This window comes from Columba livia, chromosome 13 (genome assembly GCF_036013475.1).
Source record: "Columba livia isolate bColLiv1 breed racing homer chromosome 13, bColLiv1.pat.W.v2, whole genome shotgun sequence".
NCBI lineage: Eukaryota > Metazoa > Chordata > Aves > Columbiformes > Columbidae > Columba > Columba livia.
In genome coordinates, this window is record NC_088614.1 from 11,317,927 (window position 1) to 11,342,523 (window position 24,597).

At 40.7% G+C, this 24,597-nt stretch overlaps 1 protein-coding gene across 1 annotated transcript in view; it reads left to right on the plus strand.

The window, feature by feature from the left end:
* The window catches only part of GLG1 (golgi glycoprotein 1), a 79,122-nt gene that overhangs the window by 354 nt on the left and 54,171 nt on the right, over positions 1 to 24,597 (plus strand). The gene's annotated exons all lie outside the window — the stretch shown is intronic.

The following is a 24,597-nucleotide window of genomic DNA, read 5'->3' on the forward strand; positions in this document are numbered from 1 at the left end:
GTGAGGGCCGGACGCCCCGCCGGGCCGGGCCTACCCGGCGGCGAACAAAGAGCGGGGCCCCGCGCCGCCCGCGCCCCTCGGCCCCGCCGCTCCTCGGGGCAGCGAGCGCGGCCCGGGCCGCCGCTCCTTGTTTACCTCACGATTTCTGCTTCTAAAAGCGGGGTTTGTGTGCAGGCCGGCGCCGGCCGCGCTTCCCGCGCTGCGCCCCCGCCGCTGTGGAGCTCGCGGTGAGGGGGACGGGGCGGGCGGGGCCCCGGCAGAGGAGCCGCTTTTCGTGCCGACACCCCCTGTTTGCACCTCGGGCTCTGGGCTGCCACCCCTCGCATCGCCCTCCGGGGAGGGAGAGCTCTCGGTGGGGTGGCTTTGTTTGGGCTTTGGTGCATTACACGGTCATTATTTCTGAGGAGAGGTGCTTTGCTGGTAGCATCAGCGACCTGAGAAGACTTTAATCTTTCAGGCTCCGATTCTTACCTTTGCATAGAGCTCAACTGCAGAGGTGGCTGGTTTCCAGTGCTTGCTTTTATCAAACTAGATACGTAATCTTTAGACCTGGTTTAGTTTATGTTAGGAGGGTTGGCTGGGCAATCTGCTGTTCTCAAGCATCTGTTGTGAGTGGTTTAAGTCTAGCTCAAGAAAAAACTGAGGTGGCACCTCAGAGTCTTTCCTAGCCTGATCTTTTCATTCATTCCTTGATGTTTCGTGCTCAGTTTGAAGAAGGGGGAAGTGTTTTTGGTGTTGAGGTCTGTTTGGTTCTTGGCTTCTCTGCTGTGAAGTCCAGGAGTGTCAGGCTGGGTCAATTTTCATGTTGTTTTATCAAGTGGAAATAAAGTCAGGAAAACCCTGTGCTCATTTCTCATCCGCTATTGCAAAGACAGCAGATGGCAGTGACTTAATGGTTACTCTCATCAGGGGGAGTCTTGGACCAATAAGTGTCACTGATTACTTCCTGGCTTAAAATGCACAATTAATTTAGGTTTGTATTTTTTTAATCTAACTTTATGTTTTAATTTTGGAGAGGTAGCTTAGTTGTGGTAGAAGGTGGCTCAGAAGCTCCAAACCTGCCAAAAAGGCGAGCTCTTGTTCCTTTCTTTCCAGTTGTGTGGCCCCTCCCTTCTCTTTTCATAGTTCCAGTGCTTATTGGTTTTCTGCCATTTTAGCAAAGTGAACCTTTTTATCATCTAGTTTATCAGCCTTCTACTGCAATAGTTTTATTGTTGTAGTGGGAGCGGGGGTGAGTGCGGGGCTAGGACACGGGTGTGCAGGGAGAAGCAAAATATGAAGGGATACATCGCATCACACTTTATTTTCAGCAAGTACAAGCCCTGAAGTTGGTTCTGCGTATCTTATGAAAACTCCACTCTCTTTGGAATGATATGTCTTGCCTGTGGTTTTCTATGATTTACCTTTTCCCCTTTCAAAGCCAGTTTTGTTGTCAGTGGCTTGCTGGCTGTTGGTCTTGTCTAGCTGCAGTGCTGTTTGATATCCTGTGCTAAAGGTGAATCTTCTCCTGGGTGACATCCCAGGCATTGGTGGGGCATCTTGGGGTCGTTTTGGGTTGAGTTTTCTCTCAGAAGGTGCCTTGTCCTTATTTGTCTGTCAGCCTGTAAAGAGGACTGTCAGCTGGTCTTTGGCTCAACAGTTCTCATGCTGTAACGCAGATGTGATGGGCTGGATCCTGACGTAAAAGTGACTTCCCAGAGTGCTGCTCTGAGGAATGAATTAAAATGATTGACTTGTATGTATCCCTGCTTTTTAACTCTTGATATTTAGACTGTGAGTAAAAGTAATGAATTGTAAACATCGAATGGCACATCAGGTGGCAGGGAAAGGGTCAGATGTTGTCTCAGATGTTACCTTTGCTTTGGAGGTGGCAGCAGAGGAAATAAGTGGCATATTTACTGCTAGTGTTGTTGATATATAACTTCTAATTTTGATCCTAGAGCATCTGACAGCTTGTTTGGACAATAACAGAAAAGTGGCAATTACATTGTCAAATGGGTGGGGAACTAGTCTTAAGTCATAGGAGTCCATTTAAAAAAAAAAAAAAATTGGCCTACAGTAAATGAAAGATTTGAGGGAGCTGCTGTGTGCGTGATAGTATCGGTGAGGACGGTGTTTGGACATTGCTTTACTACAAGTACCAGGTAAGATTTTTAGATGCGGTTAGGCTGCAGAAGCAGAATTTTTCCATAGGTGTTTAAGATTATTTTACTCTTCTCATAAGAAATATTCCTCTAAAGCAAAGAAACTTTCAGTTTGAAACTGAGAAAATTACTGTTAAGATTATCCATTGATTTTTTTTTTTCTTTTTAATGTGACATAGAAAAGATAGGACACTTTTCAATTAGAATAATGAGGGGAAATAACTACTTGAAACCTCCCTTTTGAGTCCATAAAGCATAGAGAAAAACAAAGATGTGCCCGTTTGGTTAGGCAGTTTGAATGTGGCCACATTATTTCAGTATCTGCTGTTTTGTTACCATGGATGTCTTTAAGTCTTTCGTTGCTTTTGCAGGTAGTTCTCCTGAATCTAAAGAAACAGGAGTACTGAGTCTGTGGTTGACTGGTACAGGAGCCTAGAAATGTTGAGAAAAGCTGTTTAACACAAATATTCAGCAAAGAATAGCTTGAAACAAAAGAAAACAGTTAAAGAAAAAAAAAAAAGAAACAAATGAAAACCCCAACCAACCAAAATCCACCAATTCACATCTCTCCCCCACACCCCCCCTGCCTTAAAACCCAGAATCATAAATTTTAAAGTTTTGCTTCTGAGGGGTTACTTGTAGACTGTCAATTTGAAATATTATCAACACGAAGTCAGTGAAGTTCTTGATTGACAATGCAGAGTTGGCTTCTGCAGGTGCAGAACTCTGCTGCATTTCAGGTTGTTGAACCGTTTGAAGGATAGAAATCAAGAGACGATTGTGCTTTTCTGCTTTCCTTTCGTAGTAGGAGAACGGGAAGGATGCTCCTTAATTGGAAGAGGTAATGGTTAGAGGTAGTCAGCTTCAACTTCTCTGACTATAATCAGAAAACAGAATGAAAGGCATGTTTTGATGTGTTTTCCAGGTGATTAGTTTCATTCTAGTTAAAATCATTTCTGCACTGGATATGTTGCTGTTTTGAGGGACTTACATTTTGGCATCAACTCTTTAATTGTTACCCAAATAACTTCATGCCAAGATATAAAAAGAGTAGAATGGAGTGGTTTTGGCTTCTGTTTTTCAAAAATGTGTTTTAGAGTTGTTTGTTTTTTTTTAATGAAAATATTCTGGTTTCTAGCCTGTTTCTAGAGAGACTTCAGAGTTTGCATTTCACTCAGCATAGACTGCAGCCTGTAAGCCCTTTTTTATGGGCTCCCTATTAAACTCATTTTCATGGTGGTTATAGTATAAATAAACCCATGAAATATTAATAGGTTTGCTAGGTAAAAATTTTTCATGATTAATGATGATTTGCATTTAAAGCATGACTGGGTTGTTGAATTTGAGGTAGGAAACATTAGCAGGTATGAAAATAACTTAACCAGTGTAGCTCTGTTGGCTGGCTTATTGGTGAAGCATAATTTTGCTGTTAAAACATACGTTATATCTGATTAATCCATGAATTAACTTGATGTCGTAATTGTTAAACTTTACTTGTATTGTGCTTGTAAAAATTATGTAATATTTTTAAAAAATATATCCATTATATAAAGTTAATGCTGCAAAAGGCTAAATAATTTTTCTAAGATCAAACGATCGTGGTTAGGTTGGGATTAGAGATTGAAGTTCTGCCCTCCTGCTATTTTCTTCACCATGAATGGTTCTGTTTCTTTGGTAGCACCTTTATGGCAGGAACAGTATAATTGAGCCTGAATGCTCTGCTCTCTGGGAAGAGTAAGACTCTCCTAATGTTGAGGATTGGGTTAGGAACAAAACAAGTTAATCTTAAAAGCTGTATATTTTAAGAATAGTATTTTTTTTTTCCCCAGATGCGTAGTCACTGTAAAAGGCCAAGAAATTCATTTGTTGTGACTTACAGACTAGGAAGCTTGTCATATTTGGCAGGTTTGGAATTGGCATGTTTCTTCCATATAAATGTTTTGTTCTGTGTGTACCTGAGCTCCCTAAGTGGTCTGATAAAATAGTGCCAGTGAAATTACCCATGTTTTAAACTTAGAGATGGAAAAGAGAAACCAGACAGTAATGAATGCTTGGAGTCTTCATCTCTTTTGGTAATGCTGTAGTTGCAGGAGAGGTCAGATGTGCTCAGTCCCTGTACTTGTTCTCTAATTTTTGTACTTTCTTGATACAGGAATTGGACCCGTGAAGGCCTCCCTGGAGTTTTTTGGTTGCACTGAGGTGCATAAGTGTGATCTGTCACAGTAGCTCGATTTATTTTATTTTTTTCCATTTTTATCTCCGCATTTTATTGAGTTGAAGGGCGAAGGTTTTGTTTTGACTCAACATGTGACGTTATCTCATATTTGAGCAGCTCCTCTGTGTTATTTCCATCTCTCACAGTTTTCCGTGTGCAAGTGGAGCCTGGCATTTGAAGTGCCTTTTTTGAGATGTCTGGGGTGTGGCAGCAAATGACTGTCCAGAGCTGTGAGTAGTTGAGGTCTGTGGTTTAAACATAGCACAGGAGTGGGCTAGTTTTTAGGAAATAGTAAAGTGTCTTCACTGTTTGTAAGTTGACCAACTCCTTCAGTGTTTGTTTTGCTTTTGTCACATGAAACCTCCGGGCATTCTCCTCGGCTTTCAGGCAAGCTCTTTTGAATGCGAACGGCCTGGCCCGTTTCTCAGGGTAGTAAGTATGTAGTTGTGGGGTGGAGGCTGTTCTGGTTCTCTAATCGTCACTCTTGCCACGGAGTAGGCAGTTAGTATTCCAGTGATGCTCTTACAGTGCCTACAGCATTATCATCAGGTTCAGATATCAACACGCGAAGGGATTTTTTTTAAATGCGATGATCAGAAACCTGGAAGATGTACCTTAAGCCTTGCCAAAGGCTTTGCTTACACCCTCCTTTTTTTCTAAGGGATATTGACTTGGTGAGGAGTCAAAGCCATCTGTATAGGGCAAAGGAGTTAAGGAACTCTTACATCCTTAAGGAATCAAAACCAGAAGAGAATTCTTACCTGTAGTTGAAGTTGAGCTAACTTAAAGTAAAAACCTGCTGCAATTTTAAGAGATTGAGTTAATTATTGGGCTGTAACGGGATGCTAGACTCTGTGTGAATTGAAGGCTCTGCATCTGTGTTGCTAATCTCCAGATACCATTCTGTCTGAAACAGAATATAGTGAAGAATTTACAGTGGTTGGTGGCAGATGCAAATTAATTTGAATGGTCAAGACTGGTCCTTCCTGTTTCCAAAATTCATAAAATGGGAGATAGAGCCACCCAAGTCAATGGAAGGGAATGGCTGGACCTAGGAGGCAGTGACTGAGAAGATTAAGGTTTGAAAAAACTGTATAAGCAACAACAAATGCAAATGATGGAGACAAGGCTGAAGCTTTTTCTCCTGAGGCTTGGCTTCTTAACTGAGATTAGTCACATTTTTATTCTGAAGTTCTTGTTTTTCCTTGTATTCAGACAGTGTAAGCCAAATTTCATCCTGACTTTTGTAGTTGTCTTAAAGTAAAATTCTAAATATGCTTAAATCTCATTTGTGTGTGGGTTATTTACTTTGGCATCAGCCTCTGGCTTTGTCTTAGGATGTAGCACTATTTACAAGTACCCTTTTTTGTCATCCTAAAGCCTTGTGTGAGCTGACTAGAGGGTGAGATGGTCTCTCTCCTGCTAGGTCTTGGGCTTAATGTCTTGTGAACAGAGCTTTAAGCACAGGTTCTTAATTCTCCATATCCTTAGTGATCCTAATGGTCATTGAGCTTCTTATCAGAGTGTCATTTTTGTGGGGCGAGGGTTTGTTCTTTTTTAGTTTTGTGCTGTTCTTGGCATGCTGATACTTGCGGTAGCTGGTTATGCATCAGTTGGGCTTGTGCTGTTTGGTTTAATGAAAGGGATTATGTTACAAGTCTGTTTCCTCTAGCGAGCTGGCGCTGCTGGCCTGCTGTGACTCGGAATACCAAGGAGAAAAGCATCGGAAATACAAGGGGCCAAGTGAAGTTTGATGCAGGCTGAGCTTGGCTCAGGATGAACAGAGAGAGCTGTGTTGTGCACAGGTCTGGTTCTGGGAAGGTGATTTACTGAGCTGAACAGCTGACTGTTTTGAAAAGCAGAGACTTGGTCTGCATGACAGCAGAGATAGGTACTGCTAGATTGTGTTTTCCCCACTTGCATCTGCTCCTTCTACTGAAGGAAAGGAGATCTCTGCAGCTCTGATGCTGCTCTGGGTTGTCATGGTTGGAATGGAATGATTTGAGGAAAGATTAGGCAAATCATGTTCAGTCTTTATTCTCTAGTGTAATGTCTAGACGTTACAGTGTAGCTTTCATGCATGCGAGCACCACTTTCTCTGACTCTAGTTTTGGTGTTCGGAAAATGTATGCTTACTTTTGAAAAAGCTTTGCAGTTATTCTTCCTAATAATAAATCCAAAAGAATTGGATGAATGAAATGTTTAGATAATTGCTTTTTTATTTGAAATATTGTGTCCAAATAGCTCTTTTTATCTTCTGACTGATTTAGTTTGAAGATCTGTGAAGTTGATTGCTACGGCACTAAAAAATTCATTTCTGTTACCTGGTCACTTTTTGTCATCATGCGATAGTTTCATTTTCTGGTTGTTCAGTTTATCCGTACCCATAGCAGTGTGTTAGGTGAGGAACAGAGATCCTCCCTTCTCCATGTGCCAAACATAATTGCAGCCTTTCTTCATGAAGACAGTAGATGAAAACCCAAACTGTTCCACTCCTGAGCAGAGGTGGCATTTATACAAACTGTCTCCTGGCACACTGGTGTCTCAGTGTTTGCACTTCAGACCTGAGGAATTTCCTTCAGTACTTAGAGAGGAGTCTGTTGTTTCAATGCTGTCGTTTTGGGAGTGAAGTGCCTGAGTTTATTTTATTTTCTCCTTTGGATTAGTGTATCTTGTAGTTCTTTCAGGTCTGTGAGCTTAGATTTCACATGTTTGCATTAGAGGACGTTACTTCGGTTTCGATGTCTGAAATTTTGCCTTAACTCAAACTGTACATTTGACATCTTTGCTATTGTCAGTGCTGTGGCTTAAGACTAAAGGTACATATCTAATGCTCCTTTTGCCAGGTAACAACATAGGGGCAAACAAACATAAGTCATGCAGAACATGAATGTTCATTTGCTGCATTTGTTGTTAATTGCATCTTTTCTGAAACAGTGCGTAAGAACAGCTGCAGTGACAAAAAGGTAATATTTAATGTAATAAGTATTTGTGATTTCTGTACATGCCTGGAGTATTTTACTCTTTTGAAGTTAGTGGTAGAACTGGGCTCTTCTGTGAAAAACTTCTAGTTTGGTTCTCTGGAGTTTTAAGTCTCTTCTAGAGAACACAGCCGGTTGTGTTGATATAATTAAGAACTTACACATAACAGGGTAGGTTAATAACAAATAGCTGCTGCAGCCCAGCTATGCAAAATCATTCAGGCAAATGTGCTGCCTTTTGTTCAAATCATAATGCCTGTTTTAATCTGGTGGCAAGTTTGCTGTCTAGATCTCTCAAATCTTAATAAGAGGCTCACCAGTCCACATCATGCTCAGTTGCTTGTTAATAGGGACTTTCTTTTCTAACATGTCCTGTTAGTGCAGTGTAAAATATGTTCCACCAAATGAACTGCAAAACAAACTCGGCAGACCATGCATTCTTCTAAGTGTTGAAGTAATTGCCCTACAGAAAGTTTTGATAGAATTAAAAAAAAAACAAAAAGCAAAAAACAAAACAAAAAAAACCCCAAACAAACAAACAAAAAAAAAACCAAACCCAACTTGCTTGGCTTGTAGACTTTCTGTAACAGTCCAGGCTTGATTTCATCTGAGTCAACTTTTGTTACACTGTTCTCAGCTGAGTTGAAATAAGATCTGGAAGAAGCTTACAGTAATCGCCTTCATTATCAAATTAATTTGTTGCTGCTTTGGTGTCTGTGTGGCCCATCCACGTATGTCAGAAAATCAGAAATCTTCAAGTAAAATCACTGCAACACCACAGCTGTCATAATTTACAACATGAATTGTTTATGAGTGCAATTCTTTAACAATGTTCATGGTGATTTAAACAAATCTATATTAATATGGTCCTCTTATTGTTGAATTCAGACAGGCTAGTTTAAATCTGATATGAGGTCCTGAGTAAATGCAGGTGGAGAGAACTGTTGAGCCAGTTTTATTTGTCAAGCATTTTATGTTGCTCTTCATGTGTGACACTGTGGTGACCCTGCTGCTTTTTTGATTGGTTGTTACTTTTGAACTGATGCTGTCTATGAGCACTTCATTTTTGGTGCTTTGGTACTTGAGACATGGGTGTTGCTGGGTCTCTCGCCATAGCACAGCTATCCAAACTCATAGTGACATGTGTCTTGTCTTACTGAAGTCTGTGGAGTCGACTCTGTGTAAGCAACACGTGTGCTGATGCCGCCTTTCCTGCAGCCAGTCTTCAGACGGAAGGTTCGGCCTGCTTTTCAGTAACATACGTATGTTGCACCTTGTGTCATTAAAGCATGGAAAAGCATTTGAGTTGCACGTTCTAGTTGGCAACCGGAACTGCGTTCTTAATGGGGGATGTAGAACAACACACAGGAGAGTCTTTTTAGTCAGCGTGGAACTGGAGAAACTCAGTATGCTGTAAAGCCTGGTTTGAATGGGAGATTTCTTATGGCAACTGGAACGATCCATTTTTTCTGCTTAAAATAGCGAGGTGAATTTTCTGCAACTGCTTTTCAGGCAGGGATTCAATGGGATACCAGGTCAATGCTTACTGGAGGGAAGTACAGGTTACAAAACACTTAACAGCGGTTGCTGCTGGAAAACACAGAACTGTTTGAGTCACTGTCTGCAGCAGAAGTCAAAGATCTTTTGAATGTAGTAACATTGCTTATTTTTTTAGCGGAAGGCTTCCAGGCAGCAAGCAGCAGCCGTCTTTCCTTATTTTGTTTCTGATTAGTCACATGAAGCAACATTATTTTTTAAAGCTGAGACACCAGTTGATGGTTTAACTCTTTCCTGCATTTTTATTAAACTGAGCACTGGAATGGGCTCTTCTGGTGAATGCTTGTCCTGTCTCTAGGAATCCCAATGATAAGAGCTAACAGCATCATCTGGGAAGGTGTGGTACTGTGTGGTACTGGGGAACATGCTTTTCCATTGGCTGAATCTCAGCTCTAAAGGTGTATGCTCATTCTTATGCTATTGTTTTAATAGCCTTTATTAGAAGTACATGTGCAAAATAGTAGTTGTAGGAGGGATGTTCCTTGCAGAACACAAGCAAAGCCTTGCTGTGTTTTGTATTTTTGCTTCATGACCCTTTATCTGTGCTTTAGCAGGCACCGAATACACAGCAAACCATCACTGATAATAGTCTCAGCTCTGACTATCCACTGTAGCAGCAGTGTATAGAGCAGACTTCCCTGGAATAACACAGAGTTTGTTCTAGCTCAGATACTCAGCAGTGTGGCTTGAGCTTGTCCACATCAAACCTCCTTCACCTGCTACGTTGGCGTCCTTTTGATGAGCAACTCACAGGTGAGGCTTACACAGCAGGGAAAGGTGTACAACAAGCCACAAGCAACAGGGTTTTGTTTCCTTCCCCTCCTCCAGGCATTTGTGAACTCTTCCAGCATCCTGTTGTACAAAACCATTGTCTAAGCTTGTTCTGCTGGGGAGAGTACTGATGTACTTTAAATTCTTCTCTTTTTATGTCATCTCTTCCCAAAGTAATTTCCTCAAATACTTTCTTCCCTTGAGATATTCCAGTGAAATCCATCATGACTTTGTGATGCCCTCAAAGATTATTTAATAAATGTGGTTTTCTAATGTCTAATTTACTCGCTAGGCTTCACAGTGTCTTAAACTTAGAATGCTTGAAAAAGACATTTTCTGAAAACCTTTCTGGGAATACTGGAAAGCTCAGGTAGGCCATGTGGTACTGGGGTACAACTGGGAGGAGTATTGAATTTGTGGTGTAACTACAAGAGAAGGTGAGAACCAGTGCTCCAGTCACTTTACTGGATGCTTGTTAGCTCACCACAGCTGTATTATCGAGTCTGGTGTCTGAAGTGGCTTAGGACAAAGGGAAAAAGGCAAAAGCCTTTCTATAGTTTAGTGTTGTATATTGTGAGTAACTTTAAATAATATGGCAGCATATTGTTTCCATCTTCAAGTGATCTCTGGTCTGTTGGGAGATGAAGTTTGATCTCTGGCTGTAATAACTTCTACACTGCCTAGTGGGATCATTAATTTGGAATTGAGATCTGTTTCAGAGATCAAGGTTTTGCCTTTGAAAAGGAAGAGCCCCTCTGTGAACACTCAAGTAGAATGGTAGAAAAGGAAGATGTTAAAGCAAGGTAGTGGAGTAGCTTGCAGCCTGTTAAATATCTAAATGTTTGAAAATACCTGTATGTCTTAAAAGCTTTATTGTCTCAAGGTTAAGGCAGATTATTATTTCATATACTTTGATTGTTCTGATCTTAAATTGAGCCGTAAGAGTGTTTCCCAACTGAACTTTTCTTTTCAGGAACCATCTAAAATAAAATTGTGGAGGCTGGCTGATAATAGAGTTTACTACCTTGGGAAACCATGTTGCTGAAAGTACTTCTGAACAACCCTTTGGTGGTTTGGCATGGTTTTCTGTAAGTTGTTTGTATGTTGCACACTTTTTGTAGCATTAAAAGCCATAAAATAAAGTGAATCAAGAGGTCATATTTGAAAAGTATCTAAAATCAAGCCTTAGAGCTGTTGAAACATTGCACGTGAGTAAAATTTGGGCAGTGCAAGTACAGTGCTGCTTGCTTCCATATTTGTAGAGCTGATTATTATTTTGTTTTGCCTTTCATAATAAGTTCATAAATTTGAGTCCTATGCTTTGGTAGCACTATTTTGGGTATGTTTTAATGTACATTCAGACCTGGATCCAGGACTTAAGTAAGATTCCTTCTGTGTACACTGGTGAATCTGAAACCATGTGGACAAGTGAGCTGCATGGGTTGTCAGCAGGTCAGCATAATTATAGGAAAAGATCAGTGTAGATGGAGAACTGAACAGCACAGCCATCTTCCCAGTCATGAAGCCAGCTGGAGATGAAGGGCAGGACAATGACATCAGAGTTATTCTCCTCTCTGCATCTAGAAGCTGAGGTGCTGAAGATGAGAGGATCCAGTCTCAGGCAGGCAGTGCTCTTTGCCACTGTTTTCCTGCTGGGACTGGCTTCTCCTAGGGTACTAGAGCAGTAAGTAGGCTTGTGTTGAGCATCTGGGCATGTAGCCATCCTTAACAGTCAAGGTGGACACTCTTGCTGTTTTTTTCATGTGTGTTTTTTTTTTTCTTTTTTTTTTTTTAAACATGGGATTTTTAATAACCCTTATTATTCGATTGTGAAACCAAAACTTTGCTAGCTAAGTAATCTTAACTAACTCTTTCCAGGTTAAGGTACAGGAACTATTATTCTTGCTTGCCCTTGTGTGGAAAGAACTTATTTTCTTAGAAACAGACTGTAATATTCCATGATGCTGATAAAATTACAGTATTGGCCTGATGACAGCAAATACAGTAGCTGTGTATTCAAATGATTGATTTCATAGAGAAGCAAATAAGAGGTTTCTATTAGAATCTCTTCTTGGATCGCATGGCGTATTACTGGGATTTTGACAATGGAAGTATTTATCTTGAAGTTCAGATGTTTTTGGTTGGATGCAATAACAGTAGAAAGACACTGTCTTTTCCTGGTGGAGGTACACAATCAGGTGAATCTTTCAGAGTAACAATGACTTGAAAAGGATGGAAATCTTTCCTATCTTGGTGTTCCAGGTAGCAGTAGTTGTCAGTGGTCACTTCAGTAAAGCACATATCGCATCTCATTCCGAGGACTGCTGCAGCTCTGGTGAAAGGGGGAGGACAACGTCTTCCACATCAATTGCCATTCCTGTAGAGTTATCCCTGTGGATAAGCTCTTAATTTGCAGCCTTGTCTGTTTTTTTTTTTGTCTTACTGAATTGCTCACATTTGTTCTTTTCTGGGTATGGCTGTCCAAGCTGAGAAAGGTACTGTAAATCTGACAGGTATCTGAGGTTGGTATTTTTGGCTGGACCTGGATGAGAATTGGTGTTATGGTCCTGCGTCACTTTGGGAGCTGCTGGTTAAAATAACTCTGTTTTGGTTTCCTCAGCTACAGTACTTGGCAACAGTAGAATAGTATACAGGCTGAAAGCGTGGGCGCAAAACAGCGAGTCTGTCTCTATGCCATGAACAGAGGTGAGGTGTGGTGGTGGTTTTGTGTGGGTTTTTTTTTTGTTTGTTTGTTTGTTCTTTTCAGCATTACATGTTCCATAACAGTTGAGCTTTGCCTGTATAATCTTGGGAATTAGTAGCATCTCTTAATGGTCAGCAAATTGTATATATGTTTTTAAATTAGTCTCTCAACTGGATGAGACAGCTGTGTTTGTTCTTTAAAAAAAAGTGAACACGCTTAATATTTACTGGCCAGACTTGCTGTATTGAAAGATAACAGTGCACAGATCAGAGTTACTTGGTGTTTTTCATCCTTTAATACTGTCTGTTGCTAGGTCTAATCCATGGAAAGTGCTTAGTGAAAAATACAGAAGAATTTCTTTTTGCCTGCAGTGTCTGAGTCTTAAAAACATTGTGTGGGACTGAAATATTGCTTCATCCTTCTTCTCAAGCAAATCTGCAACTTGTTTTAGTCCAAAAGGAATTCTAGGACTACAGGAACAGCAATATGCTATTTTTGTACCAATATGCGTGAGAGTTTCCTAAAAGAGAAGTGTGGTCTGGAGTAGGATGTTAGTGCCCTGAGGAGCTTATTTGTTCTTAGATTTGCTATTCATGTGCCTGGTAAATATTTGGGATTGGATTGCCCTAGGCATTCATCCTTCAGAAAACTGGAACTCTTCCTTCTAATGTGACGGAGACCCTGAGAGCATCTGTGGAGGAGGGAAGGGGCATGGGCAGTTCGTCCTCAAATTCTCTAGACGATGAGTCTTGTGGAGTTTCTTACACACAGTTATGAAATTGCACGTAATGTGCAACAAACTGTGGATCTGTTTTTGAGTGTAAAAGCCTGAGGTACATATGCGATGGATGCTGTGACTTCGGGAATATTCCAACGCTCTCTCTTACTCTTGGCTGCAAGACAGTGGACACAGGTGGTTTTATCAATGAGACTCGCCGCTTGCTGTTGAGAAGAAAGTACTCATTGAGGAAAACAACAGATAAAAGTTATCAAAATAACCTTTGGTCCCTGGAGAGCTGCCAGTAGAGCGAAGAGGGAGGCCTGTCTGTCACACTTGCATTTGAATAACATGACATGAAACACTTCAGGATGAAGGAAGCAGGGGGACTGCACTTCTAGCCCCTCAGGCTTGCTGTGTGTTAGAGCTTGGTTGCTTCGGTAGGGAGTGTGGGATCTAAATGTAAACCAAAGCATGTGTCAGGCTTGTCCAAGCTTAAGTAAATTAAGTATTGAACTAAAATTATGTATATCTCTTACATGGGTGTGTTGTAGTTGACACCTTGTTACGTATGTGTTCAGGGCCTAATTTTTTATAAGGTGTTGGAATTTTTACAAAATGTCCTAGTGAACCTATGCTGAAATTTTCTTTTGGAAATATTTAACAAATTGGGAGCAATCTGTTGTTGGCTTTGTTTATTCATTGCTGTTGTTTAAAAAGACTCTCCAGTTGACTTCATTTTGACTGACCGTTTACTTGCTGTTGAGGTACCCATGTCCTCTTCCGTTCTTAACCAAGCATTTTGTTTATTGTGTGTCAGGGGAAGATGATTGAAAGGTTCTAATGAACTTTCGCTGGAGAGTTTTTGTGCTTTTAGAAATGCCTTTTCTGTAAGGTCAGTGTTCCCTGGAGGTTTTCATGCATCAGCCAACCCCTGATACCCAGCTTGTGTCCTACTTTTTATGCTGTCTTTGTGTTAAAACCTCAGCAGAGTACTTCAAGGGAGAGCATGCTCTCAAAAGCCACGTTTTGCTTTATTCTGTTATGCTTTGTGATAACTCCTAGGATGAGTGCTTTTGGGAGAGGCTTGCTGGCTAGATAAGTTTGCTTTGGGTGCTCAGTGCTCTGAAAGTCTTGGAGCTGATGAGAAAGATGCTTTAAAAGAGCGTGTTAACATGCTCTTAAGGAGGTAAAACTGAGGCATGATCTTGTGATTGTGCCCTGCATGTTATTAACATAAATCACAGGGGTGGTTAATAGTTGGAGGTCTAGGCAATTGATGAAGTGGGCACTGATTTGACTTGCAGAAGCAAATTAAATCCAGGAGTAACTAATTTTTTAACAATTGTCTGCTTCACTGGTGAAGGCTGCTGCTCCTGTGGCGGAAAAAACACCGCAGTTTTTGTACAGGGAAAGTGGGACCTAGTTTTGGTGTGTTTCAGTGGTCCCTGCTCCAAATACACTCATCACTGGAGAGACTTGGACAGTGTCAGCTCATCCAGGTGAAGCCTTGGTGGCTGAAGGTGTGGGTCAAGTCCCTTTAGAGGAGCTTGATAGTGAAGTCAGGAGAAGGAAAAACTTTGGTTCCATGTAATAGAAATAAGGCAAAGACATGGTGAGACCTCAATGGGAAAGGATGTCCATAGTATGGGAAACTGGGCTAAACAGGGTTAAAGTTTTGCACCTGTGGCACATAACTGTGTAAATGAATTCAGATTAGATATCTAGGGAGGCTAATGGAAGCATGTTTTAATGAATCCTAGCTAATTACTCTATTAAGTTCTTGATCAATACCCAGGAGACCTCAAACTACTTGCAGATTGTTTTTTAAAAACCTCTTTTCTCTCTATATATATTTTAAATCTTCTGCATATAATCAAAACAACTGGAGGCAGTTGGTTTGCAGAGCTCTAGTTCACCAGGGCTTTATGTATTTGGAAGCTCTTTGTAAATTAAAGCTGAAGACTTGAGCACTTGGAAATGTATTAACTGAATTTTTGATGGGAAGTGCAGATGAATAAGTGGGCTTAAGAGACCAGATAGTAGGCAAGAACATGAATTTTTGGAATAATTGTACTGAGATGTGTGGGACAATTAGTTGGGTTGTTTTTTAGTGTTGTGGGTGGGTTTTTTTTTGTTGTCGTTTGTTTGGTTTTTTGCATTAGGGTTGGAACCCATTTCACATGCTGGTGTAGACCGTACAAGGCAGATGTATGTGGTTTTTTAAAAAAAAGTGTTCTCATGAATACTTGCTGGTGTATATATGTTCTTAAAATGACTTCTATCAGGGTGACCTCTTATGTTATCTCAAAAATTTGGTTTTCTCTAGAATATTGTGTATGAATTTCAGTGGACTCAACATTAATATTAAATAAAGATGTCAAGCAGGCAGCCTTACCCTTAAGGGATAAAGTACTGTCTTTAAATTGGCTTGTTTTAAGGAAGTAGGAATATGTTTAGTTGTTTCTCCTTGAGCTAATTAGCAAAACTGTATTGTGTGTTCATAGTTAGTATTTCGCTGTGTGTGTGCAAATGGGTAATGAATGCAAAACTGCAATCAGGCAAGGTAACTCTTCAGCAAACAGCCTGCAACACCATCTCCTTGAGTTTTGCTCGTGAATTCTTTGCAACATTCAGTGAGAAATGCCGAGTCTGTCAGATGGCTTTTATTCTTGTGTATATTCAACCCATTGCAGCTTCTGGTCTCTGTTGGTAGCAGCACTGATTGTATCAATGGAAAAGTAGCTGTGCAGCCTCCTTTGACTTGCATAGTGATGGAATGGGGATGCACACAAAGGCTTTAGGCAGCACGCATTAATGCTGTTCCACTTGAAGGCTTGCTCTCTTCCTGTACTTTGGTGGCCAAGGGGTATGAGTAGAACCGTGTGCCTTGTAAAAATAAAGTGAGGAGCCTAGTGGTCTCATAAAGGGAATCTCAAATAGAGCATTCTCTGTATAAATGAACATCAGGTGGTGCTAACTTAAAAACACCTGCAAACCCAAAGTTGTAGGTCTTGCTGAAGATATAAACATTCACTGACTCCCACTGAAATGATTTAGTGGTTAATGGGCTGACTGAACAGATCCTTTGCCCAGGAGCTTTTCCGAGTTGAAACCGGTAGGTAGTCTGGGAAGTTGGTTCCTGAGGTATGAGCAATCTGCTTAAAAACCTCTTTCATTAGACCTCAAAAATTTGTAACTTGGTAGAAGTCTTGAGAGAGGGATATTGTCGCAGCCAGAGAAACCAAAGCCTAGCTGGGTCTTGGACTTTGTAAGAGAGAAGTCCCTGGGGGAGCAGTTAGCAAATAGGGTCAAGAGATAATACGGAAATCATGGGACTTTTTGGGGCAGAATCCAACTCTTTCCCCTCTTACAGAAAACCAAACACACCCTTTTCATAAAATTGAGATACTCCATTGTGCTATCGGAAAGCAGCAGCTGTGTAATGTGTTAGTGGCCAGCTTCCTTTAAGTTTTCAGAAAGATGACAAGATTCAAAAATAGCCAACAAACTTTGTTCTCCATATTCTGTCAGAAATGAACAAGCAAGTTGGAATTTCGTTTTAGTGTAATTGTAGAGTTTGCTTTCTGTGTTCTCTTATCTTCCATTTAATGTTGCTTTTGTGCCCAACTCTTGTCTGCTTTGCTTCATTGTTGATACAGCTTTTGTTTAAAAAGGGAAAAAATCCCTGTTACATTATCAAGAGGTTGTTCAAGCATGACTAGAGATAAAATTAACTAGCAAGTCAGTGCTGTGTGCTCTAAGGAGTGGCTTCAGATGATTCCTGTACTAAAAATGACCCTAGGCAGTGATATGAAAAGACAGGGCTGGGCAAGGGTTATCATTTGGAGTGAAACTTTTCATCCAGTGGTGGATATGAAAGGACAAGATCAGTTGAAGACTTACTTTTATTTATTTATTTATTTATTTTTAATGTGCAGGAGTTGTAACAAATAATTATTCAACATTTGTCACTCTTCAGTGCTTTCTGTGCTCATACAGGGCATAGCTGATCTGGCCTATGGCCTTTACAGAGCCTTTACTGAGCAGCTTCAGTAAATGGTTGTAATCACAATGGCTTTTTCCTGCAGTCTTGTAATTAGTCTCAGGCAAGAAGGTGAGGATCAAATATGGACAGGATTTTTAACTTCTAAGCGTACCGATTTATTTTATTTATTTTTTCACCTAGGTTCTCCTGGCTGTGCTAGAGGAGGGAAGTAGCTGCTGTAAAGCTGTGGATCATACCAAAGGCTTAAAATACACTGGCAAATCTTTTGAGAACAGGCAAACACATTCTGTATCTTTACTGCAGTGAATTCCTAGTGCAGATCCCATGCACAGGATTCTCTGCTTGTGTGATTTGGTATCTGCTTGGATTTCCAAAGCACAGCTGTGCCGGTGAAAAATCATGTGTCTGGTTCATGTCATCCTAGGAAACATGTAGAAAAGGTCATAGCCATTTAGATAGACTTCATAGGAGCATAAGTGATGAATTAACACTGTAATAGTAGCAGGTTTTCATCCCTTACTCCTTAATTTTATGTAGTTCCCTGGCTAATAACATAATTTAATTTTAAGTTTTCCTCAGCCCCTCAGGTACTTGAAACAAATGCTGTTTTTTTTTTTTAATGGGTCAGCTACTGGCAATTTTCTTAATTGATGTAAGTATTATTAAAGAGGCAACACAGCTGGTGGTCCACAGCTTGGTATATTGATGGTTGTGTTCAGAAATCTGCTTAACTCTGTGTTAAAATTGGATGTCTGGATGTGTTGCTGTATGTAGACTCCTTTACAGGCTGCCTGCAAGTAGTTCAAAAGCTGTTCCTTCTTAAAAATCAAAGAGAACCTTGCAGCCAGCTGAGCTGATATAAAATCCTTTTCTTGATCTCACAGCAGATTTACATTCTCCTGCAAGGATATCCTGGACCACGTCTTTGGAGCCTTCGTTAATTCAACTAGAATGTGTTTACATGAAATGCTCTCTTTGCTGGTTTCTGAGAGAGCCTTCTGTGCCACAGCTTGTTGCTGAGTGCTGAGTTATACCAGTTGAGTTCCTTGCAGGACCAAGCTGTGAGCTGAATTCCCAATTGAGCTGGAGGTCGTGGGGTGGACACACACCTTTGAACAATGCAGCTCCTCTATCAGTTGCATTTGCAATGGCGTTCAGGATGCCAGCATGAACAAAGAGCTGGGGATGACGAGACGTGTGAAGAGTGGAGTAGGGTGGATTCTTAAGCACTGTTTGAACAGCAACGCTTCAGCATGTTGTTTCTCCAGAGCGGCAGGCGAGATCTAGCAAGTCCCACAGGCAAAATGTTTAAGAAGTCTTGCCCAGCTCCTTGAACAAGTCTCTCTCACTTAAAAGAGGTACGTGAAGCTCAAGATCTGGAAGTCTTAAATCAAGTCCATTGGCTATGACTTTGCAATAACAACTCAAAACTGAAAATACAATATAGTGTTAAACTGAGGTGCAGCCTGTAATAGTACTGCTCTCTGTTTTGAAACCATGCAGTTATTGTCTGATAACTCCCAGGTGATCAGTCTTGGAGGTTCTGGAGAAATGAAATGAATTCTCAGAAGCTCACGTGCCTGTGAGTCTCATGTATGAGAAACAGCCGCAATAATTCAGTTTTATTAGACTTGGCAACATAAGACCCCTAAAACAAAACTGAAGGGGCATTTGATTTAAGCATAATGCTATAAATATTAGTGTATAAAAGAAGCCTCAAAGATAAAGGATGCTACAGAGTGCATTTCCATGTAGTTAAAATAGCTGTAACACTTTCTTTCCTCACCACCTCCTCTCTTCTTAATCCTGCCATTGCCAGTGAATGTGACCATAGAGCAGAACTAGATGAACATGCAGACTTGAGAGCTGCACACATTTAACCAGTTGCTAAGCCTTCCCTCTGGCATAATTGTTTAATTTTGTACTGTGGTAAAAGGAGGCTTTCTGGTTAGACTAATTTGCCATTATTTTCTCGGACTTGCTGATTTGTTTTGCAAAGTCTCAAAAGATATCTGATCTGAAACCAGCTTTAGTCATTTGAGATATGCATGTATTGAAGCGGATGCTCTCAGGCAACAAAAGGAGCACCTTGATAGACAGGGAACTTTTGGGTGGCTGACAGACAGATGGAAATGTGCTTAAAAGGGATATGGACTTTATGGAAATGCTTCCTTGTCCTTTCTAGTCAATACAGAGAGGTTGTCTGGTGCAATTTTCTGGTGACCTGTTTCTAATTAACATGCAAATTAACTGCTTGGTGCTGGAGATCAGGATTGCAAATATGAAATGCTAATAACGTGTTAGGCTGGGAAATCCCGGGCATCTGTTAAAGCTTCAGCTCTGTCTACCTGCGGAGTGGTTCCCTTTGAAGGAAGAGAGCTACTGCAACCTCCTATCAAATGGATCCTTTGTTTCACTTTAAAGAGAACGGTTTTTAATTTTGTGATGTGATGTGATGCGTGCTGCCCCTCGTAGGGTGTCACTGGAGTGTATTTACAGCCAGGTTCACCAAAACTGGCTGTTGTGAAATGAGCAAGATGGAGGAATGGCAGTGTTCTGTGAAGTAACTTATTTCTTCATACTAGTGTTGCAGATGCCAACTAAATGAAGAAATTAGCATATTTATTAATGCTTGTCATCACTTAAAATTTCGTTTTTCATTAAATGCTGCTGTACAATTTATATTTAGAAAGCGTCTTTGATCTTGACAGGTAGAGATGATTAATTTAGCACAGGTCTGGTCAAAAAGTGAGGTTGTACCTTTGTCCTTGAGGCATCTGATTATTTTGATGTCATGAAACATCTTGTCTTTCCTCTTCAGTGTTTTTGTGCCAACATTCCCTGTTACCAACAATTGTAACACCTGATTTAGTAGCACGTTTTGGCACAAGCTGTTTAAGGTACAATAAAACTCCCCTTGATTTTTCAGATCGCAGCTTGTTTCTAGTGCTGGCAATTAAGAGAAGGATCTTTTGTGCAAACTGAGCAAACTTGAAATGGAAAAAATGAAGCAAATAAGTGCTCAAAAGCCCTTTTCTCCAAAATGCAACAAAGACTTAAGCTTTTTAAGAGAATTATGTTGAAAGATCAAACAGTGAACAATATTGCATCTGTTTTAAAGCGGAGGGAAAATGACTTGAAGTTGTGTACGTTGGTTCAAAGAGTTAATAACCAAATGGTTTGGTTGCAGATGGTGTCAGCTCTCAGAAGTATCTTGTCACCTGGTCCCATGTGAGGTGGCTCCAGCGAAGACAGTAGGACCACGTGTGGTTAGTGGTAGCAACTACTCCCTCCTAAATGGCACTAAACTGCACCAGCAAGGGGGGCTGGAAGTGAATCTGCCGGAAATTTTATGTTAACTAGGTTGAGGCACTGAAGTAGCAAAATTAGTTTTGTAAAAAACTGTAGCTCAAATAAGCATGGAGGCCATTAATAAGTGTAATTAAAAGGAATGACTTCTGAAAAACCAGCATGAATGACTTTGAAATCCAGGAGTGTTCTTGCATAGATTGTACTTCATTTTTTCAGAAGAAATTGTAAATCTTCTGCACAAGAATTAAAGCATTTCAGTAAACTGCGTATCGGTGCCTTACATGACGGTGATGCTGTGTAAAACCTGAACGCTGTGCACCTTTCCTGGCTCTCCTGTCTTTACAGTGTAAAGCCTCGCTCTGCTAATCCGACTTCCACCGGAACTTTAAATAGAAGATGAGGAAGAAGGATCAAGTCTTCTGTTTGAATAATTGATGGATTAACTGTGATTTATCTCAAAGGGCAGTAAGAACTGGCTTCCAGTGCTGAGCCCCACCTGCGTTAGTAACATCTTGCATGTTCTGGCAAGGTTTCCTACCGCACAGCAGAATCATTGAAGGAGGCAGTCTTCCAGAAATGTGTGGGAAACTAGCTGCCTGTATTAGAGGGCATCTTACTGCAGAAATTCAGCAAACTTAGTGCCAAGTCTGTGCAATTGTCTGTTCTGGTTTTGAAGCAATGCATAGGGAAATTGGCTATTCCAGATGTTTGGTACTTCTATCCAGAAACTCTTCCACCAGTTCTGAAGCTGTACTGAGCACTAGTGATAACTTGCTGAGCTGAAAATAGCAGAGTTAGTGTTTTTCCCCTTAGACTGGACAAATTGTGTTGCACCCGCCTCCCCTTTCCCTAAAAGGAAACCACAATTAGTCTCCGCAGAAGCAATTTTTATTTATGTAGCTGCAGAGCTCTCATCCGCCTGCTGCTGCGGGTGCTGTGTTCAGCAGGTTATCCTCATTTTGTTTGCTCTTTAGGAATGGGGAGGCTGGGATCAGTCAAGGACACTTCACTGTAAAGCATGAGAGAATACATGCTTTAATAATGTGTTTTCTTCCTGGTTTTGCAAGAACAAATGGAACAACTTAGTTTTCTGAAGGCCGTTGTCTCCTCGTGCAGTAGCAATCGGTTACTTGAGGATGTAGAACCGTCATCGCGGAAATGGGGTAGTATCGCTTATACTCTGAGAAGCAGCTTTGTAAGTTCAAATGAGCAGAAGCCTTATATCTCTTAAATTACTTGCAAATCTGTGGGAAATTAGTGTTAGTACTTGTGGTAACAAGCCTGGGAGCTCAGTCAAAGCAAAACAGCCTTTCTCGCAGCGGTTTGAGTTGGGTTTGGTGTAGGGGCTCCACTGAGGTCATTGCATGTCTCTAACAACTCGGTGGTTGCCTGCAAAGTGCTAGGTTTGCAAGGTTTGGGCTATAAAATATAATCGCAAATAGCTAAGGAACAAATTAAGTTTTTTGCCTGTGCTAGGTTTTTTTTTAAGAGAAAGTGCATGTAGCACAGTATGGTGAAGACTTAAGAGTAAGTCCTGAGATTTCCTGATTCTAATACATAATTCTCATTTCTCATCCAATTTGCCTGAAGAATTGGCAGCCACTCTGGCACCGTGCAAGTTTTTTTTATTTACAAAAATTACCCTCTTGAGAATCAGCCAAGTTGTTCTGTCAGCCTGCAAGCATAACTTCTTTGCAGGTTTGTGCCCTTCTTTGGCCTCCTGTGGTAAGAGCTGCTCCCAAGGCTTTTTTTTGTTAGCTTCTGGCCTGTTCTCAGGTTGAGCTGAGCCTGGGGATTGGTTTTGAGGAAGCAGGTCTGTGATGGGTCAGGTTGACTTATATTAATTTTATATTTATCCTGTGTCATCCTCATCCTTCCCCACAGCAGCACTGGCTCTGGAGGCTGTTTTGTGTGGCTTCAGCTCAGCAGAAAGCAGGAAACTAGCAGAAAACTCCTTACACAAGTTGCTAAGCAGAAGCAAGGAGGGAGGTGTGGTGGTGGTTGTTTTTTTAATTTGTTTTTTCCACTGCTCACATGGTCAACTGGTGCATGTTATATTTCCCCAACTATTCACCTGCTTCTTGAGTTCTGATAGACTTCACGTAAGTATACCTAAAAAGTACCCAAAACCTTCTGCTTTGTAATACAGATGCAATGCAAAGCTCTTTATCACTGAGAAGGGTTAGATGAACACTTGATTGTATTGCTGCTCTGTAGTGATCCTGTTGCTTCCTTTTAAATGCTGGCGACAGTGAAATGTCAGTGCTTCAGCAGCTTGAGAGCTGTGAGGATGGAGTGAGGATTTCTTGCAGTACAGCTACAGTGATGTAGTTATATGTAATACTTCATTAGTGTTTTATTTTAGAGTTAATTGTTTAAACTCCTCTGTTTTCTAAGACAAAGCTTAAATTAGAAGATTTCTTGTGCAGAAATTAAAGTTATTCCACAGTACCTTCTTGACCTCAGTATTAAGGCTAGTTTGGTAACTTGCTAGATTATCCATTATAAAAATACCCTTGTTAATCTGGTTGCCTCAGGTCATCTAGTAAATGCTGTGTTACAGCTAGAAATGTAAACATGAATTTACTAAATTCAATTTTGCAGGCTTCAGGAACCCTGAAAACGTTGCTTTTGGAATGCCTGGCCTGTGATTAAATGAAGATTACTTGAATGTGGCAGTTCTTAATTTGCTCTAAGGCTTTGCTGTCCTTGCTGCTGGTTTTCGAGGGCAGTGAGGATGAAGATAAAATATTACTTTGTCCTCTAGATCGTCTGGGCAAAGAGCAGTGAACCACTCGTGTTGGTGCCAAGCCTGGCATTCACCGTGAGCTGTGTATTTTCCAAATGCAGCTGATAAAAATGCACGCAAAAGAAAAAGAAAAATGTTGTTCTCACTGTGTAAAGTCATGTCTCTTCCTTACCGTGCCGAGTTCAAATGTAGTTTATAGAAAACTGTGTACAATAACTTTCCATTTATTACAAAACCCCTAAGGATTGCATCTGAATGCTGCGTAGTCACGGGAGAAGATTTTGCTCTCGAGTTATCTGCTCCTTTTTTTAGATGCGTCAAACTCTCGTCATGTCACACTTGGGCTTTTACCCAAATGGTTGCCAATGGAGCTTTGAATGTTCGCTTTTAGTATATGCTTTACTAAGATGTATTTTTCACTAAAAAAAAGAAAAAAAAAAAGCTAGTATGTGTCTCATAAGAAGCAGTTGCTACTGTGCCAGGTATTCATTCTTCATGCACACCTACCAGGAGTGCTCCTACCTCTTAGTGTTACTTGGAAATATCTGACTTGTTTCTGAAGATCTGTTTGCATCTAATACCTCTGATATTCTGGGTTCTGTATTTCCTTAAAAATTGTCAAGGGAGAATCATACGTGCAGCCTCTTCTTTACTCTGTATTGTGTGGTAATCCAAAAATGGACAGATAAATTATTTGGTAACCTGATGGGTACCTTTTCAAGTTTTCTTGTTTTCCTTTTGTTTGGAGATTGACAAGTTTTTTTTACCCAGCAGTGTTAATTCTCACCCTTCGCAGAACTCTTCAAGGCTAGTCAAAGACATTGTGGGAGACCAAAATAGGTGGGTTTTTGTTGCAGTGCTGACCTGTGCTTAAAGCATTCAGAGCTCACCTTGCTGTTGCAAAAATTGCATTACCTGAACATTTTTTTTTTCTTATCATTCAGATAGAAATCTGCATGCAAGGGATTTAACTGCTTGCACTGGGTGGAAAACTGCTTACCTGAGGGTACTGCTGTCAGCTTTTCCCCTGCATGTCCCCAGAATTACGCCACTGCCTTATTGTGGCCACACAAACCGCATCGTGTTCCCACGCCACTGGATAAGAATAGATCGGACTCTTCAAATCCTGTTCTCAGGTGTTATCTGCTGGGGAAAATGTTTATTCTGCTTATTGGTTGGGACAAAATAATCTCCGTGTGTTACCAGGTTCTGCAGTGAGGGCAGTCTGGGCTTTGCCATCAGCAATAGTAGAGGTAATCCTGAAAACTAGATATTGTCTGTTGGGCATTTCCATGCCTGTAGAGACCAGAGATTTATAACTCTATTTTTTCAGCCACAACTGGTCTTCAGATGGTAGGCAAACCTTGCTTTAGTGTGTACCTTCAAATAGGTTAATAATACATAACTATACACAGACCACCACCATTAGGCAGAGAC